This window comes from Nomascus leucogenys, chromosome 13 (assembly GCF_006542625.1).
Source record: "Nomascus leucogenys isolate Asia chromosome 13, Asia_NLE_v1, whole genome shotgun sequence".
Classification (NCBI taxonomy): domain Eukaryota; kingdom Metazoa; phylum Chordata; class Mammalia; order Primates; family Hylobatidae; genus Nomascus; species Nomascus leucogenys.
The window spans coordinates 25,921,928-25,935,562 of NC_044393.1; positions in this window are offsets into that span (position 1 = coordinate 25,921,928).

Below are 13,635 nucleotides of genomic sequence, written 5' to 3' on the forward strand. Positions count from 1 at the left end.
TTTTGGCAACAGTTTGGCAGTTCTTCAAAAGGTTAAACATAGAGCTACCGTTTTACCTATCAATCCCACTCCTGGTGGAATTACAGAATAAAAAACATGTGCCCACATAAAAGTCGTACACAAATATTCACAGGAGCCAAAAAGTAGAAACAACCCAAGTGTCTATCAATGGATGATAGTAACATCCATTCTTTCAATGGAGTGAATAAAAGAGCAAACAAAATACAGTATATTCATGCGATGGAATATTATTCTGCAATAAAAAGGATTAAAGTACTGATACATGTTACAACATGGATGAAACATGAAAACATTATTGTAAATGAAAAATGCCAGTCACAAAAGACCGCATATTGTACAATTTCATTTATATGAAATGTTCAGAATAAATAAACAGATAAAACATAGATTAGTGGTTGCTTATGGCTGTGGTGGTGGGAGGGGCAGGAGGATAAGGAATGACTTAATGAGTAGTTTTCTTTTAGGATGATGAAAATGTTCTAAAATTAAATTGTGGTGATGGTCACACAACTCTTAAATATACTTAAAACCATTGAATTGTACACTTTAAACAGATGGACTTCACGATATGTGAATTATATCTCAATAGAGCAGTTTAAAATAAAAAGATAGTCCATGCCTTTATTCATGCTGTTTTCCTACTTGAATTGCCCCTACCTTCTCCTATGTCTTTGGATGTCCAAAAGTAACAGATTTCTAAGGCCTGATTCAAATGCTATCACAGATTTCCTTAATACGTTCCAATCAGCAGCAATTTTTCTCTCCTCTGAACTCCCACGCCAATTCACCATCATTCACTCAGAGATTATTTAAAAGGCACCTATCATGTGCCTGGCATTTTTGACATTTTACATGATTACTTAAGGGCCCATTCATCTCTGCTACTCTACTACAAACTTTGAGAGAGAAGATTGTATCTTACCTTCTGCATACTCAGAACCCAGCAATGTGACCAGCACACAGTTGGCATTCAAAGCATGTATGTGGAATTCATTCTAAATATCCTTTTTCTCATATCAGCCTCGCCCCGGAAAACAGGTCCTGCATGGAAGGTTCCAGGCCTGATTCATTATTGCATGCCCTAGAGAATAGCCTAGAACTTAATCGAATTTTGTTTGTTTCTTTGTTTTTTGAGTAAACACAAAATGATTAAACAATGATGGCTTTAGTTTCTACCATGACTGTCCAGCCAAAGTTTTTAAAAGGAGATGAGACTTACCTCCAGATTTGGGAGGATGGGTACAGTTAAGTGAGGATTAGCAATCTAGATGGGGAACTGCAGGAAGGAAGGCATGTTACCTTACAAATATCTACTGGGAACAGAAACCATGAAAAGTCCCAGCAGAATTAAAAGAGAACCAAATACTGATGGTTGCACAACATTATGAATGTATTTAGTACCACTGAACTGTAAACTTAAAAATGGTTAAGATGGTAAGCTTTATGTTACATATATTTTACAACAATTTTAATAATTGAAAAAATAAAGAAACCCAAATAGAACTTCTGGAAATGAAAAATACAATAACTGAAACATAGAAGTCGATGGTTGGGTTAGATGAAAGATTAAACAGAGCTAAAGAAAAACATGAGTGAGGCAGAAGATAAATGATCCAGAATATAGTACAGAGAAGTAGATAGGTGTAAAACATAAAAGAGAAGTTGGGAGACATGGAAGAGAGGATGAAAATATCTGACATCTATTTAATAGCAGTTTCAGAAAAATACAAGAGAGAAAGTGGGGCAGACACACTAACTGAAGAAATAATGACAGAGAACTTTCTAAAACTGATGAGAGGTACTAATCCACAAATTCAAAAATCCCAACAAATCTCAAGGAAAGTGATAAGAATAAATCCATGTCTAGACATCACAGTAAAGCAGAAAAACATTACAGACAAAGAGAAAAATCTAATGAGCAACCAGAAAATAAGAAAAATAACCTTCAAAGAAATGACAGAGTGATGAAGACTTCTCAACAGCAACAACGGAGCCAGGTGATAGTAACATGATACATTCAATGTGCTGAAAGAAATTAACTACCCAACTAAAATTCCATGCTCATCAATATGTACTTCAAGAATAAGGGTTAAATAAAGGCATGCTCAGACAAAAAAGAATAGAGCATATTCTGCTTGTTGAAACTTGTTAAAGTGTACACTTTATGTAGAAGGAATATGAACCCTGATGGAAGGCTTGAGATGAAAGGAGAAGTGAAGAACAAAGAAACTGATCAATCCATCTGCCAGTCTAGCTGAGCATTGACTACATAAAACAATAACATTAATGTCTTGTAGAGTTTATCTTTTTAAAAAAATAATTAGAATACACCAAAACTATGGCATATATGTCAAATTAGAGTAGCAGTGTTCTAAGGCCAGGAAGAAGAGCAAAGGTACTGATTATATTTAGACTTCAGTAAGTTAAATATTGATGTTGTAATTTCAATGATAACATTAAAAGAATAAAAACAGTGTGTAATCCCCAAACTAGTGGACAGGGGAAATAGAATGAAAAAGTAATCAGTTCAAAATGGGAAGGAAGGAAGGAAGGGAGAAAGGGAGTGGGGGGTAATAAGAAAGGAAGGAAGGAGGAAGGGAGGGAGGGAGGGAGGAAGGAAGGAAGGATGGAAGGAAGAAAGGAAGGAACAGAGGGAGGGAGGGAGGGACGGAGGGAGGGGAGGGGAGGGGAGAAATCACAAAATAAGCTAGTGGGTTTGCACCCACATACATTGATAAATTATATTAAATATCAAAAGACCAAACGCTCCAGTTAAAAGATGAATATTCATGAAGATTAATTAAAGAGAAATGGCACAAAAAATATTAGAAATAAAAAATGGACATCACTACAGATGCTGCCAACATTAAAGAAAAAAGAGGCTATTTTGAAAAATTTTGATCCAATACATTTGAAATTTTAAGTGAAATAAGCAACATACTAGAAAGTATAGCATTCCAATTTTGATTTAAGACAAAATAAAAAACCCTAGATAGTCCTTTAACAATTAAAGAAATTGAATCAGTTGTTAAAACCCTTCCCATAAGAAAACTTCAACCTCAGATGGCTTCACTGGTAAGTTCTATCTAACGTTCATCTTTGATAATCTCTTCTAGAGAACAGAAAAAGAGTGAATAAACTCCAATTCATTTTATGAGGCTGAACTACCTAGGAGGCTGAGGTGGGGGTATCCCTTGAGCCCAAGAGTTCAAGGCTGCAGTGAGCTATCATCAAGCCACTGCACTCCAGCTTGAGTGACAGAGAATGAGATCCTGTCTCTAAAAAAATGAATAAATAAAAAATAAATATTAGCCTCCCCAAATGCAACATTATTAAAAAATACCACAATCCCCTAGAGTTCATTCTCCTCTCTGCAGCCAGAGGGAGTTTCTCAAACATAAATCCAATCATGCATGCCCTTGCCTAGCCATTCAATGTCTCCCTGTTGTCCTTACCATGAGCTGCATGGTCTGGCGCACTCCTGCCTCTCTCTGTCAGTTCCCCAGTCACCCATTCTACTACAACCAAACTGGACTTTTTTGATTTCTCAAAATATCCCAAACTCTTTCCCTCTTTAGGGCCTTTTCACAAAACTATTCTGTTTAGGATCGTGGTGTTCTACTTATTTCTTATACTCTAAAAGTTAGAGACATAACATAGTAATTTATTGCTGGGCGCAGTGGCTCACGCCTGTAATCCCAGCACTTTGGGAGGCCAAGGTGGGTAGATCACTTGAGGTTGGGAGTTTGAGACCAGCCTGACCAACATGGTAAAACCCTGTCTCTCACAAAAATTCAAAAATTAGCCAGGCATGGTGGCGGGTGCCTGTAGTCCCAGCTACTCAGGAGGCTGAGGCAGGAGAATTGCTTGAACCTGGGAGGCAGAGGTTGCAGTGAGCCAAGATCACACCACTGCACTTCAGCCTGGGTGATAGAGCAAGACTCCATCTCAAAAACAAAACAGTAATTTATTATGCTTCTGGGGTTGACTGTGTCCAGTTGAGTTTTTCTTTCTGCAGTTGCAGTCAGATGGGGGATAGGGCTGCAGGCATCTGAAGGCTTGAGGGCTGGATGTTCAAGACAGCGCATTCATATGGTGGGCAGTTGATGCTTGCTGTTGGCTGACGGCCCAGTTACATGGTTGCCCACTCCATGTGGCTTAGAATTCTCCCAGCATGGCAGCTGGATTCCAAGAGGAAGTGGCCTAAGAAACAGAGTCCTAAGAACCCAGAAGCAAAAGCTACTGGAGTAGTTAAAAGTTACATCCAGAAATAACACAGCATCACTCCTGCCTTATTCCATTGGTCAAAGCCATCACAGGTCCCACCCAGAATCAAGGCTGGAGAAATAGACTCCATCTCTTGCTGAAGGAGTGGTGAGTCACACTGCATAAGAGCGGGTGTGATGGGAAATACTGTTGAAGCCATCTTTGGAAAATGGTCTGCCATAGCTAGTCTATTCTTGTCATTCATGCCTGCCCTTGAATGTTTCATGCCTTTCCTGTCCACCCTATCAAGGGTAGTCACTGTGTCATGTCACTCTATTTTAATTTTTGCCATAGCACTTATTATCATCCGGCATTACGTGATATCATTGTATAATATTTGCCTTCCTACAGCTGAACCTAAGCTCCTTGAGAGTTGGGACTTTGTCATGCTCAGTGCTATGTCGCTCCCTGCTCATGAGGGCAGGCACATGGTAGGTGCCCAGAGACTTACTGAATTATTGAATGAAGCTTCTAGGGGAAGGTTTGCACTCGGCAGGCAGGAAGCTCTTTTGAACATCCAGAGATGAACCTTGTGAGAACAGGCTACTGCACACGTCACTGAGTTCCCTGTTACCGGCAGGGTTCATGCAGGGACGGGATGGGCTGCCTCCAGGAGTGCCAGAGAAAGAACCTGGACTCAGAGGGAGACGCTGGTCCTTCCCCATGCTGGACCTCAGCTCTTCTCACCTTGGGAGCCAGCCTCTCTTCTTTCCTTTGGCTCCTCTTAAAGTGAACCTGATCCGTCTGGTTCTCTGGGGATAGTGAGCCAGGATTTATGGCTCCACTTCGATCCCTAATATTGTCACTGTCCATTCAACCTCCCCTAGGCTCTGCTTTCACAGAAAACCCACAACGGTTATTTCTCCTTCCTCTCCCCAACCCCGCCCCACTAGGCTTATCTTCCCATTTCAAGTTTTCTGGCAGAGAACACAGCTCCCCGTGTGGTGGGCATTGGGCTGGAGGCCTCTCCATACACAAACTTGAAGGAGGTCACTCTGTTAGAAGCCTCCAAAGGTGCCCTATTGCCTAGAGGAATGTTTTCTCCATACGACAGGCCCCTTTGATTAAAGCGAATCCTTCCTTGAACCACCACCACTACCACCACCACACTGAGCTCTCACTGTGTGCCTGGTACTGTGTTCTGGGCTTTGCCTGTTTGACCTCACTGAATTCTCCATAATTCCTCAGGGCAGAGGGGTTATTATTGGCTCCTCAGGTCACATGATATGGGGACTTGGGACTGGAACATTCTCTGTTCAGACCACACATTTGTGAAATACTGCGTGACCTGGTTTGGTTTGGTTTTTTTAACTCTTGTCTTCCAAACAAAATTGTACCTGATCCCCTAATGGCTCAGCACAGAGTAGTAGAGCTGCTTTCGGTGGAGTGCGGAGTAGGGGGGTCAGGAGCCCTGCCTCCTCAATCTCCCACCTTCTTCCTCGAAGCAGCTCCCCCAAACCACGGAGGGACCACCACATTCATCATGCTCCCCATGGTGGGGCCAAGGAAGCAGAGAGGATGATCAGGCGGCCTCTGGAGTCAGAGAGCTCTGTGCTTTCCAGCTGCACCAACGTGGGCCTCGGTTTCCTCCTGCAGCATGGCGCTGATGGGCATGCCTACTTTGGGAGGGTTACCATGAGGATTAAACAAGATGGGGATGGCAGGGCCTTATCACCCAGGAGGTGCGCCATGCATGTGGGCCTGGTTTATCAGCAGTCTCTGGGGTTTAGGGGAGCTCCTCAACACCTCCCTCTGGACTCAAAACCACAGGCCCAGAGCCAGAAGCTGAGGAGTTAAGGCAGCCCTGACCCCTGCCAGGGACACAGGCCGATCAGCTGTGCCAGCTCTACTCGCAGCTGGTGCATCGCGGGCAGATGCAGGGAGGCGAAGCTGCTAATGAATCTGTCAGTTTCCAGAATGTCCCTCCTCCCCCGCCACCTGCCCCCCACAACAGAATGCTCCTGCCCTGACAGGCGCCACAGGAGGCCCAGCTGGCGGCAGACCCAAACGCTGGTTGAACCACTGGGTAACTCTGTGATGAATGGTCCCCCAAGCTAGAGGCATTAACCTTGCTACCCACCTGGAAGTCTGGGCTCTGGGGTTAACCCTTCCCTTCCCAGCCCCAGCCCCAAGAGCTCAGCTCGTGGCAGAAGGGCTGCACTGATTACCCATTGCTGCTGAACTAATGACCCAAAAACTTAGCAGCTGGAACTAATTGTGGTTTCTCTGTTTCTGTGGCTTCGTTGGGTGGTTCTGACTCAAGGGTTTTCATGAGGTGTTGGCCTTGGTTGTGGTCATCTTAAGGCTCAGCTGGTGGAGGGTCCAATTCCAGACTCATTTACTACCTGTTGGCAGGCCTCAGAAGAGCTATCTCCAAGATCATCTGTATGAGTTCAAGGTTACAGTGAGCTATGACCGTGCCACTGCAGCCTGGATGACAGAGTAAGAAGAAAGAAGAGAAGAGAGAAAGAAAGAAAGGCAGAGGAAGGAAGGAAGGAAGGAAGGAAGGAAGGAAGGAAGGAAGGAAGGAGGAAGGAAGGAAACGAAAGGAAAGGAAAGGAGAGGAAAAGAAAAAAAGGAAAAGAAAGGAAAGAAGGAAAGAAGAAGGAAGGAAGGAGGGAGGGAGGGAGGAAGGAAGGGGAAACATCTGTTGAATTGAAAAAAAGATTTAAGTCCTTGTGCAGCTGATAAAACTACAACTTTGAACATAAATTCGTTGGAATCACAGAACTCCGGGGCTCAAAGGGGACTCAGAAACCATCCAGCCAAACTGATTTTCTCATTTTCAGAGGAGGAAACTGAGGCCCAGAGTCAGGAAGGACTACCCAGGCTGCAGTCAGTAAGGACAGAGATGAGAGGCCGGGCCTCCGGGGTGACCCCTCACCTGCTGTTTTCCATCAGTCACAAGCCCCATCTACCTTCTGTCACCACCTAACCTTCACCACTGGCATTTGACAAATGCTAACAGGTCACTCCATCAGCCATCGGCACAAAGGCTGGAAGTCACTGGGAAGCCTCCTTTCTGGTAAATTATTTTCTCAGTTTTGGAAATACCTAAAGATGCACAATCAGTCTAGAAAATAGGCCAGGTGCCGTGGCTCAAGCCTATAATCTCAACACTTTGAGAGGCCGAGGCAGGAGAATTGCTTGAGGGCAAGAGTTTGAGACTAGTCTGGGCAACATACGAAGACCCTAGCTCTACAAAAAATGTGAAAATTAGCTGGGCGTGGTGGTGCTTGCCTGTACTCCCAGCTACTCAGGAGACCAAGGCCAGAGGATTGCTTGAGCCCAGGAGTTTGTGGTTACAGTGGCCTATGATCACACCACTGCACTCTAACCTAGGCAACAGAGTGAGACCCTGTCTCTTAAATTTAAAAAAAAGAAAAGAAAGAAGGAAAGAAAGAAAACAATCATTTACCCCAAATCAAGAACCGGCTCTGCTTTGGAAAACTCTCCACTGTGGGTTTCTCCCAGGTGGAGGCCTATACTGATTGAGCTGGCAGGGGCCAGAGACATGTTAGGCTAATTCCAGAAGGTGTAACTGAGGCCAGAGAGGGACAGAGACTTTCCTGAGGTCACACAGGTCATCTGCTGAACTAATGACCCACCTGAGGGTGAACCAAGGCCCCTTCACCCTCAGGCCAATGTCTCCACACAAGGCTGCAGGTGGCAGGCCAGGATTAACTTGAAGAAAGCTACAGACTGTGACCCAAGGCTAACAGATTCTTCTTATACAAGGGGTTCTTACTGAGACCACCGTCAGCTGCGCAGACTCCTGCCCTAGATACTCAGCAGAGAGTAACTCTACTTGCAAAAGTGGCAAACTGGTGTTCCAGAAAGATCCAAATTTGTTTCCAGCATTTAAAATAGAGAGATTCTTACATACAAATCTAGGTTTTCAGCTTCTTCTTAGAAAAATCGGACAATCTGGTGATGCAATCCGGCATGCTGACACCTGGCTGACCTGAGCAGTGGCTGTCTGCAGAGGCAGGCACACCATCTGTCTCTCCTGTCCAAGTGGGCCAAATTCCCTCCTCCTCACTGCCTTCTCAGCCTTTGTAGGCATTGGAGGTTGCAGCCCCTCTTCTACTTGAGTTTGCAGAATACCCTCTATAACATACTTCCCAGGTAAGTGGCTTCTTTTCCTGCCTCCAGGGACCAGGAGTTCACTTCCAGTCTGTTCCATTGTTGGCCGGGTAGATGATGGTCGGGGGAGCTTGACTGGAACCACATCATCTCTGAAACTGTGTATAACAGGTCATGCTATAATGTAATCCCAGAGCCTAATAAACTTTATTGCCTCATAACCAGAACTCTCCGTGCTTGTTTTGGCTGAGGAGATAAGAAATCTACCACTAGGAATGACTTTACAGACTTGCAGGCCATTCAAATAAAGTCCAGACACCACTGCATTCCGGGTAAACTAGGGGCCAGGTCTGGATGGCCTTTTGAGGTTTCAAAGGCAACCATGGCAAATATCAAGAGAGTTTGGAGGTCCTACCTACTTTGGGTTCTTAAGCAATGACAGCTCTCATATAAATTGCTTTGCCATGACTCAGGCCAGGCTGAGCTGACTCCTGACCTTGCCAGGAGCTGTCACCACCATCCCTGTGTCATAATCCATGGGAGGAAGCGGGGAGGGTCTCATAGCAATGTCAGGCCACTGAGCACTTCATCAGGAGGCGGCCTGGGAAATTTGAGCAGACACTCTTTATAAAGTTCTTGGCAAGCTTCAAAGTTTGGAATGTTAAAATAGCAATGGCTTTGTTCCTACCACACTTATCAGCAGTCCAATCTCAAAGCCAACAGAAATATTAGTCTGGACTATTGGATCTGGGAGGGGCCTTATATGCTTCATCTCATCCCATTCTGCACCTTAACCAAGAAGCTCCTTACAGCACCCCAGCCGAGAAGGGTCAGCCAGCCTCGGTGGTGGCAACATGTGTTCCTGGTCATGGGGCAGAAGCCCTCCCCACTGGAACATCCGTCTCTTGCCCCAGTTTTATCCTCAAGGCAAGAACCATTTTTATGCTCCATCTTCATCCACAGCCATTGAGCCCCACTGTCCTTGCTTTTTCTTCACTTACAGGCTAAACTGTTCCCCATCATCCATTCCTTCCTGGGAGAACTTGATTTTGAGGCCTGGCCACCCTCCTGCAATTGGCCAGGGTCCTTCTCCAGGATCTTCTTACAACAGCTGTGACCTTAAGCGGACACAGTTCATACTCCAGGACCTCCTGATTGGGTGCAGCTGTGCCCCATCTCAGGCTGTCACTCTCTGAGTTTGCACAGATTGTTCTGTATCAGCAAACAACTTGTATTGATTTGGCAGATATATAGCTTGTTACTTGAGCAATAGCAATTCATGAAGTCCCCATAATCTTATGAGATAGAGCCTATTATTATCCTTCCCAGTGTACAGATGATGAAACCAAGACACAGGCAAGTGAAGTCACTTGGCCAAAGAGCAGGTTAGGTAATGAGTTCCAGACTTAAACTCAGATCACTTGGGTCTGGAGCTGCTGCCTGTAAGCATCCCAGTGCTGTCTCTCAATTGCAGTTGTTCATGTTAAACATGGGGAGGAGGCTTCCGGGGAGATGTGGAAATACTTAAGCCTTCCCAATACGTCAGCCCCATGCCAAGAAGTGATTTGTCCCAAGTCACCCAGTTCTGCAGTGATGGAGTTGGGACTTCAACTGGGTTCCCAATTCAGGGCTTTTTGCCCAAGACAAGAGCATGTGAGTGGACTAATCTGATTTAATTGAAGTAGAAACAAATCCTCCAGGGTAGCAATGTCACAGAGATCCTATCCATGGAAACGGAATGCATGTAACCTGGCTTTCAGCCCGGATGCAGATCTGACAGGCCACAATGACACAGTAGGCACCTGGGCCAAGGAGAGGAGAACTGCCTGATCTAAGTATCTGAGAGTTTGAAAGAGCACATGTTAGGAAATACACAGAAACCTCATTAATTCAGAGCCCAATAACTCAGAAGCCATCATGATCTCTGCGGGCTGAAGTGCATATCACATTAATCTGGAGATTGGCAAACTCTTTCTTGTAAGGGGACAGATAGTAAAGATGTTGGGAAAGGCAGACACAGCCTGCCGGCCCTTGTGTGATTGCATAAGAGCCTGCCTCTGGCCTGGACCATTTCCATACAGGAAAGTAAAGAACTCTCAAAGCCTGTGCTGGGTATATCACCTCTCTTGGAAATGTCTTTTCCTGTTCTGGGCTTGATGTATACCTTTTTTTTTTTATTTTTTGAGACAGAGTCTTGATCTGTCACCCAGGCTGAAGTGCAATGGCACGATATCGGCTCACTGCAACCTCCGCCTCCTGGGTTCAAGCGATTCTCCTGCCTCAGCCTCCCAAGTAGCTGGGATTACAGGCACCTGCCACCATGCCCGGCTAATTTTTGTATTTTTATTTTTTTTAGTAGAGATGGGGTTTCACCATGTCAGCCAGGCTGATCTCAAACTCCTGACCTCAGGTGATCCACCCCCCTTGGCCTCCCATAGTGCTGGGATTACAGGCGTGAGCCACCACGCCTGGCTGATGTGTACTTCTTTAGTCTGCTTAGACACGGGTGTCATATGACACCTGGCCAGCCCACTGCTATATGTGTTCCTGGCAGAGAGGGAACAGGAACAGAGTCCCTCACCTGCAACACAAAAGGAGGGCTGCAAGAGTGCAATAGTGAGCACTGGTTCCTGAGTGAGACCCGCTGGCCATGGGGGACTGATGCTATTTTTTTTTTTTTTATACTTTAAGTTTTAGGGTCCATGTGCACAACGTGCAGGTTTGTTACATATGTATACATGTGCCATGTTGGTGTGCTGCACCCATTAACTCATCATTTAACATTAGGTATATCTCCTAATGCTATCCCTCCCCCCTCCCCCCACCCCACAACAGTCCCCGGAGTGTGATGCTCCCCTTCCTGTGTCCATGTGTTCTCATTGTTCAATTCCCACCTATGAGTGAGAACATTTTTTGTCCTTGCGATAGTTTGCTGAGAATGATGGTTTCCAACTTCATCCATGTCCCTACAAAGGACACAAACTCATCATTTTTTATGGCTGCATAGTATTCCATGGTATATATGTGCCACATTTTCTTAATCCAGCCTATCATTGTTGTACATTTGGGTTGGTTCCAAGTCTTTGCTATTGTGAATAGTGCCATAATAAACATATGTGTGCATGTGTCTTTATAGTGGCATGTTTTATAATCCTTTGGGTATATACCCAGCAATGGGATGGCTGGGTCAAATGGTATTTCTAGTTCTAGATCCCTAAGGAATTGCCACACTTATTCCACAATGGTTGAACTAGTTTACAGTCCCACCAACAGTGTAAAAGTGTTCCTATTTCTCCACATCCTCTCCAGCACCTGTTGTTTCCTGACTTTTTAATGATTGCCATTCTAACTGGTGTGAGATGGTATCTCATTGTGGTTTTGATTTGTATTTCTCTGGTGGCCAGTGATGATGAGCATTTTTTCATGTGTCTTTTGACTGCATAAATGTCTTCTTTTGAGAAGTGTCTGTTCATATCCTTTGCCCACTTTTTGATGGGGTTGTTTGTTTTCTTCTTGTAAATTTGTTTGAGTTCATCGTAGATTCTGGATATTAGCCCTTTGTCAGATGAGTAGATTGCAAAAATTTCCTCCCATTCTGTAGGTTGCCTGTTCACTCTGATGGTAGTTTCTTTTGCTGTGCAGAAGCTCTTTAGTTTAATTAGATCCCATTTGTCAATTTTGGCTTTTGGATGCTCACTGTTGAGGCTGATCTTGCTCTGTCTCTTCTCTAAGTGAATAAAGCATTGTGCCATCCAAGGCCTGTGCAAGTGGCTTTCTTGGCAACCCCAGCACCTGCAAACCATGCAGTAGGTTGACATTCTTGGACTGCTGCTCCTAGTGGCAGGCATTAGTATGCTTTGCTATCCTCTGTGCAGTGGGACTGCTTCCCCTGGAGGTGGTAACAGGTGTCATGTGCTCAAAATATTTTAGACGTTGTGGGCCACCATACAGCCTTCATCTCAACCACTCAACTCTGCCATTGTATGGCAAAAGCCGCCACAAACAACACATACACAAATAGGTGGGGCTGTGTTCTAGTCCAGCTTTCTTTACAAGAACAGGGAAGTTTGCTGACTCAGGCACTAGCTGTGGGCAAGGCACACCACCGTCAACAAGCCAGGCTCTCACAGACTGCCAAACCCACTTATAAGAACTTATCAGGCCAGGTGCGGTGGCTCACACTTGTAATCCCAGCACTTTGGGAGGCAGAGGTGGGAGGGTTGCTTGAGGCCAGGAGTTCAAGACCAGCCCGGGCAACATAGTGAAATCCCATCTCTACAAAAAATTTTAAAAACTAGCCAGGTGTGGTGGCTTGAGCCTACGAGTTCAAGACTGCTGGGAGCTATGATTGTGCCACTGCACTCCAGCCTGGCTGGCAGAGTGAGATCCTGTCTCAAAGAAGTAAAAAATAAAAGAAGTTTTCAAACACTTAAGCAGTACCCATTTGCCCACAATGGATCAGCAATCCTTAGTGACTCATTAAATTAATTAATTAATTATGTCTTGAGACGGAGTTTCACTCTTGTTGCCCGGGCTGGAGTGCAGTGGCGTGATCTTGGCTCACTGCAACCTCTGCCTCCCGGATTCAAGCGATTCTCCTGCCTCAGCCTCCAGAGTAGCTGAGATTACAGGTGCCTGCCACCACGCCCGGCTAATTTTTGTATTTTTAGCAGAGATGGGGTTTCATCCTGTTGGCCAGGCTGGTCTCAAGCTCCTGATCTCAGGTGATCCATCCGCCTCAGCCCCACAAAATGCTGGGATTACAGGTGTGAGCCACCACGTCCGGCCATCTCATTAAATTAAAACAGTAATATTTCTATAGAGAGAAAGAGAGAGAGAGAGAAGCAAAAAGAGCTCTACTTCTCAGCAACTTTAGCCCTAGTCCTTTTGACATAAAACAATTACTACACTTGTGCTAACTCCATCATCTTTGAAGCCCAGTGGCATTGCTCATCTTGCCTGAGGCCCCACCACAGTGGGAGAGGTGGGTAAAGCACAACCCTCTCATGTGAGAGATGAGGACACTGGGGCACAGCGTAGTCATATATTCTAGATTCCAGAATTAATAAAGTACAAGTCAGTTCTCAAATTCACATCTTTCAGGTTATAAACTTGAATGTCCTTTCTACTGCCCAACATTCCTTCCCTCACAACTTCAAGAGTAATCAAATTATTTCTTTTAAAATAGACGATTGTTCATGTAACTTTGCATTAGATAAGCCCAGATGAGTAAGATTTTATCGTATAGGTTCCCTGTAGTTT